The sequence below is a fragment of the Eretmochelys imbricata genome, chromosome 11, assembly GCF_965152235.1.
Source record: "Eretmochelys imbricata isolate rEreImb1 chromosome 11, rEreImb1.hap1, whole genome shotgun sequence".
Lineage (NCBI taxonomy): Eukaryota > Metazoa > Chordata > Testudines > Cheloniidae > Eretmochelys > Eretmochelys imbricata.
The window spans coordinates 69637393-69644128 of record NC_135582.1 but is presented as its reverse complement, the minus strand read 5'-3'; positions in this window follow the sequence as shown (position 1 = coordinate 69644128).

Here is a 6736-nt window from a genome sequence, read left to right as displayed (position 1 = left end):
AGAGGGTGGAAGGGAGGTGGAGACAGACTCTAAAACTTGGACTTTCTTGCTTCCTTTTTAATTAAAGGAATAACTAGTTACTCCAGGCAACTGGAGCCTGCTTGTTCATAGAGAAAGAAGGCTCTTGTCTCTCTCAGGAACCGTAATATAGCAATATTGAGGAAACCACTGCCCATTAATGTAATGGTACATCCTGCATCGAGAATGAGAAGAGACAGCAAGGATTGCAGCGGGTGTAAACAAGCATCTGCCAGTTTGGACAACTCTTGCAATTTTAGCACAAGTCTCATGATGACGTTTGGTGTCTTGCCTTAAACCCTCACCTCTCGGAATCATGTAACAACGTGATCATCTGATTGATTTTGTTTCTAAGTAAGTTTCTCACCCTTGTGGTTATGGATAAAAATTTGAAAACATGAGCCCTAAGACCTGGAGGAAAAACAAATTAAAATCTCAACATTTTAAAGCCAATCTCGTGATTTTGGGGGGGCCTGATTCGTTGGATCTCTGATATAGCGAAAGAAATGCAGAGAAATGCCATTGTGGGTGCTGAAGGATTACACCAATGTAATTCAGAGATGGTCTGTATACCAACTTGCACCAATATAACTAAATGTGTTTCCCATAACAGAATGGGTTATTTTGACACAAATCATTGATTCAGAAATAAGAGTGGCCAGGCAAAGTGACTAATGTCAAATTTTTACCAACTTAGCTAAAGTGATTTAGCTCTTTTTATTTTTTTCTAACAACAAGTGTGTCTACACCCAGTTTCCCAAAAATAACTGAACTGGCTCAAATTAATATTGTTTTGATGTGAGTCTGTGCGTAGATGGGCCCTGAGAGCCGACTCTGATTCTGCATAGAAGAGACACCACTGCAGCCTTGTGGCTTGAGGCAATGAAAGCGCTGCACCTCCAAGTGGAAATGGGAGCCCAAATTGTGGGCGCACTGTGGCACTTTCACAGCCCTCGGGCTTTCAGTTCGGACCATCAGTTTCAGAACTTAAAGATGCCACCCCCCTGCATCAACAGGTGGGGGAATTTGATGGGGCCAGCAGTGAAAGGAGGAAAGTGCGTTAGGAGAGAGAGAGAGCCTGGAGCACTGGGCCTGGTGCAGGACCTGAGGCCTGAACAAGAGGCTGTGAACCAAAGTCAGGCCGTGTATTAAAGTGGATACTCACAAGTTCAATGTTTTGTACGTGAACTTGGCAAAGTTGCTGCCAGTGTTGCTAAAACACAGGCAGTCCAAAGAAGTACGAGGCCCTAGATATTTACATAAATACATTCCAGAAGGCTAGTACAGATACACCCCAATCTAGCGCAAGATAAGATGATTTGAGAGAACAATGAAAGGACATGTTTTGTCTGAAATATCAGGAACAAGGAGAGGTAACAAACAGATGTCATGAAACACGCAAGACGGTATGAAAGTTGTTTAGCCTGGTTGTTTCTCAGTCTAAATGTTGGGGTACCCCACTCTAACCCTTTGTGTGGCCGAAGGGACAGCAGAGATTCCCGCTGCTAACTGAGCTGCTCCTTGCCACAAGACACTCATGTTAATGTACTTGTGCAAGTCATTAGGATTGTGTCTTGAGGGCAATAAACCTGGTTGAGTGCCTTTGTCACTGAACCATGCCTGTGGTCTTTCTCTAGGAGTAACATCAAGGTCTGCTGAATTTGCAGGCTGTGTTCTCTGCTCGTGCTGATAACACTGAGCACCCAGGAGAGGAGCGCTGAGGGGCTGTAACAGCTTAGCAGCCTTGACACCATGCAGCAGCAACATTATTCCACCCTTCTAGAAATCCCTGTGGCAAAAGAAAGCAGACACTTGCCAAGTCATAATAGGTAGCACCTCCCACTGGGAGTCTCTGGCATTCATTGGCCAGCTGCGGCCAGGGTACTGATTGGCCAGCATTCCCCAGCTCCCAGGATTTAACTCTGAGCAGGGGCCATATGGAGCCTCTTTCAGCTCCGTTCCAGCAGCCATCCTACCCACACAAATGAGGACTGGGAACCTGGCCTGACAGATGCTGCAGGTCTAGCTGATTGCTTCTGTAGGGGGTCAGGAAGGAATTTTTTCTCCCATGGACCCACTGGCAAAGGACTAGGGAGTTTCTTCCCTTCCTCACAGCCCCTTCAAGCCACAGTGAGGTAAGTAGGAATGTGCCTAGTATCTAACTGAGGTACTGGGATGGAGGAGTTTCTTCTTTGCAACTTGTGGCTGATTTCCAGTGTGGTTAGGAGAAACCAATGAACAGTTCCCAGAGGTAAAGGGCCTGGGATTTTCGTGAGGAGGCCTTGAGTTCAAGTGTTAGGGTGAGACCTTGTGACCTTTGTAGGCCAAGGTCAGACCTTGTGGCCCTTGCAAGCCAAGGTCCCCACCCTGCTGCACCCTCTGTCCCCCTCATGGTGGGAGGTGGTGCTAGGACATGGAGAGAGCTGAGTTCTGGCGGGTAGGCTGAGGAGAGCCTGTATAACCCATCATGTGGGGTAGGAAGGAGCCCTGTAACCCTGGCACTAGTTATGGGTTATATGGTAGAAGCACTGGAACCCCCAAACTCCCCTATTGCTTTCCAGGTTAATATTGTCTAGTGATAGGCCTGAACCAAACTATAGTGGAGTTTCGTATTTGAATTTCACAGCTGGTGTTTTTTTCCTTTATGGGCTGAGCCAAATCTGACAGCTCTCATACTTCAGGGGCAGGAGGACCTGAAATCCAGATTTGGATCCAAAACCAAATTTTGGCAGTGATGGTGTGGGAACATACTGCTTTCTGAAACTTGTACTCATCACTGTGAGGAGGCTGATTTAGCACCATAAAGTATGGATGCTTGCCCAACATTTATGCCAGCCATATTTTGTGACTTTTGCCAAATCGTACAAGAATGAATGTGAGAGAGAAGACAGAGTGGGAGCCTTGTTCTCCCATAATGCAATAACAAGGGAATATTCAGTGAAAACCGAAGGTAGCAAATTCAAAACCAATAAAAGGAAACATTTTTTCTATTCAGTGTGTCATTGGACACTGGAACTCATTGCCCCATGATGCTGCTGCTGTGGCCAAGAATTTAGTAAGATTAAAAGAGGGATAGAATATAATAAGAATTTCCAGAGTTATAACAGTTAATGCAAATAAAGCTTTGGATGAGATGCTTCAGATTTTAAATCATTCTGTAACCTATGGTATAGAATAAGACCTTCCTGGGATCAGTTTATAACACAGCTTCCTATTTTGGGGTTCTTGCACTTCCTCTGAGATGTCTGGAGCTAGCCACTGTCAGAGACATGTTATTGGACTGAATGATCCATTCTGGCAATCCCTATGTTCCTAGAACAGATTGGGCCAGATATTCTACAGCTTCTCTTGCTAGTTTATTGACATTTTTCTTCTAGTCTTATCTGGAACCCAAAAGTAGGAGGGGACTGAAAAAGTGCGGGGGAGGGAAGGACTTTCGAACATAAAAAGGGCTCCAAAAACAAAATAAAAATCAGCCCAGTGTAAATAGGAATCCAAGCTGAACAAGACATGGAGTCTTCATTATGTGCATCAATTTGACATGTTTCAGAGCAGGGGCTTGAAAGTCTCAGGTTATAATAAGAATCATCCTTTGAGAAGAATTTCCACCTGTGTTTAAAAAAAAAAAAACACTGCGTAGACTGCTACCAAACTTTACAGAAGTAGATATGAAATGCATCTCCACAATCCAGGTTGCTTAAAAGGCACATGGGATAGTTAATTGGAAAGAAAGCCTGGGGGGAAATATCTCCTTAATTTAAAAGATAGGGCAGCTGTTTTAGAACCAGGTGCAAAGCATATATATCCACTACCTCTAAGACAGGGGTGGGCAAACTATGGCCCGTGAGCTGTTTTAAACCAGCCCGTGAGCTGCACCACGCGGCTTGGCCCTACTCCAGTGCTCCAGCTGGGGTGCTGGGTTGGGGCCGCACCACATGACTCCCAGAAGCCGCGACATGGCCTCGCTCCAGCTCCTACGTGGAGCTGCAGAGATGGTGCCTGCGGATGGGGCAGTGTGCAGGGCCACCTGGCCGCACCGCTGCATAGGAGCCGGAGAAGGGACATGCCGGTGCTTCCGGGAACCACTTGAGGTAAGCACTGCTTGGAGCCTGCATCCCCTGAGCCTCTCCCCATGCCCCAACCCCCCTCCCACTCTCCAAACCCCTTGATCCCAGCCCAGAGCACCCTCCTGCACCCCAAACCTCTCATTCCCAGCCCCACCCCAGAGCCTACACCCCCAGCTGGAAACTGCACCCCTTCCCGCACCTCTACCCCAGCCCTGATCCCCCTCCTGCCCTCCAAACCCCTCAGTCCCCGCCCAGAGCTCCCTCCTATACCCCAAATTCCCCATCCCCACCACAAAGCCTGCACCCCTCCTGCACCCCAACCCCAATTTTGTGAGTATTCATGGCCCGCCATACAATTTCTATTCCCCGATGTGGCCTTTGGGCCAAAATGTTTGCCCGCCCGTGCTCCGAGAGACGGCGTCCCTACCCATCCATGGCTCTTCAATCTAACAGAATGGTATAACATGATCCAAGGGCTGGAAGTTGAAGTTAGACAAATTCAGACTGGAAATAAGGTGTAAAAATGAGAGTAATTAACCATTGGAACAATTTACCAGGAGTTAGGGTGGATTTTCCATCACTGACCAATTTTAAATCAAAATTGGATTGTGTTTCTAAAAGATCTGCTCTAGGAATTATTTTGGGGCAGTTCTCTGGCCTGTGTAATACAAGATGTCAGACTAGATCAGTGGTTCTCAAATTTTTGTACTGGTGACCCCTTTCACACAGCAAGCCCCTCAGTGCGATCCCCCTAATAAATTAAAAACACTTTTTGATATATTTAACACTTATAAATGTTGGAGGCAAAGCAGGGTTTGGGGTGGAGGTTAACAGCTCGTGACCCCCCCCCCCAGGTAATAACCTCATGATCCCCTAGGGGCCCCAACCCCCAGTTTGAGAACCCCTGGACTAGATCATCACAGTGGTCCCTTCTGGCCTTGGAATCTATGATTCTGTGAAGTCAGGAGGCTAAGCATCTTTGAGGATCTGAGCTTTAGAGGTCACAGTCATCCAAGTGCCACTAGAGGGCACTATTTAACAAGTATATCAGACCACAGAAAGTCTTACATTGAATTTTGTGTCTCCACAACAGACAGCCGGACAAATATAGCCGCTAAGGAGCTCAGGCAAGCCTACCAAAAAACCCAAGAGGCAAATGCCTGCTCGGGGTCAGAGCCCCAGACATGCTGCTTCTATGATGAGCTGCAAGCAATTCTAGGGGGTGTCCCTACCACTGCCCCACCCTGTACGTGGACTCCTGCAAGGGGGGAGTCTCACGCAATAGGGATGAGGATTTTGGGGACGAGGAAAATAGCGCACACCAGGTAAGCTGAGAAACCGTTCTCCCCGACAGCCAGGAACTGTTTATCACCTTGGAGCCAATACCCTCCCAACCTGGGCTCCCGGACCTTGAAGGCGGAGAAGGCACCTCTGATGAGTGTACCTTTGTAAATATAGTACACGGTTTAAAAGCAAGCGTGTTTAATGATTAATTTGCCCTTAAGACTTGGGATGCATTCGCGGCCGATACAGCTACTGGAAAAGTCTGTTAACATGTATGGGGATGGAGCGGAAATCCTCCAGGGACATCTCAGTTAAGCTCTCCTGGAGGTACTCTCAAAGCCTTTGCAAAAGGTTTCTGGGGAGAGCAGCCTTATTCCGTCCTCCATGGTAGGATACTTTACCATGGCAGGCCAACAGCATGTAGTCTGGAATCATTGCAGAACAAAGCATTGCAGTGTATGTTTGCTGGCGTTCAAACAACATCCGTTCTTTATCTCTCTGTGTTATCCTCAGGAGAGTGATATCATTCATGGTCACCTGGTTGAAATAGGGGAATTTTATTAAGGGGACATGCAGAGGCGGCCATTCCTGCTGAGCTGTTTGCCTGTGGCTGAACAGAAATCATCCCTGCTGTAACCCACGCGGTGGGAGGAGGGGTGAAACGATCATCCCAGAGAATTGGGGGTGTGTGGGGGGGTGGGGTTAGTTGGGTTTGTGCTGCACGTTCACCTGAAAACCACAGCCCCTCCTTTTAAATGTCCAACCCAATGGGCGCTTGGTATGTGAAATGAGGGCACTGCTGTTTAAAACCATTCTCACATGTTAGGAAGGTTAAAGAAGCCAAGAGACTGTGGCTTACCATGTCTGCCTGCAAGCCGAATTCTGTTGCCCACCGGCCCTGCATGTGTGATCTCTCACACCAAATTGGCAGGTCCTTGATATAAGAGGCAAAATGCCACCTTGTAAACCAACCACACGTGTTATGTAATGTTAACAGCTTGGTTCACCGTGAAAGAGTCTACCCATTGTTCTCGAAAATGTCTCTTTTTAAAGACTAATCTCCCTTTTCTCCCTCCCTCAGCTGAAAATGTTTCAACACTCCCCCTATCATCTCCGTCCCAGAGGCTATCAAAGATTAGAAGCCAAAAAAAATGCATTCGCGATGAAAGGTTCTCTGAGCTCATGCAGGCCTCCAAAGCTGAAAGAGCCCAGCACAGTGTGTTGAGGAAGACAATGTCAGAGTCCAGGAAAGCATAAAATGAAAGCAAGGACAGGAGGGACAAGCAAGAGGAGCGGTGGCGGCAGCGTGATGAGAGGAGGCAGGATGCAATGCTGAGGTTACTGGAGGAGCAAACGGATATGCTCTG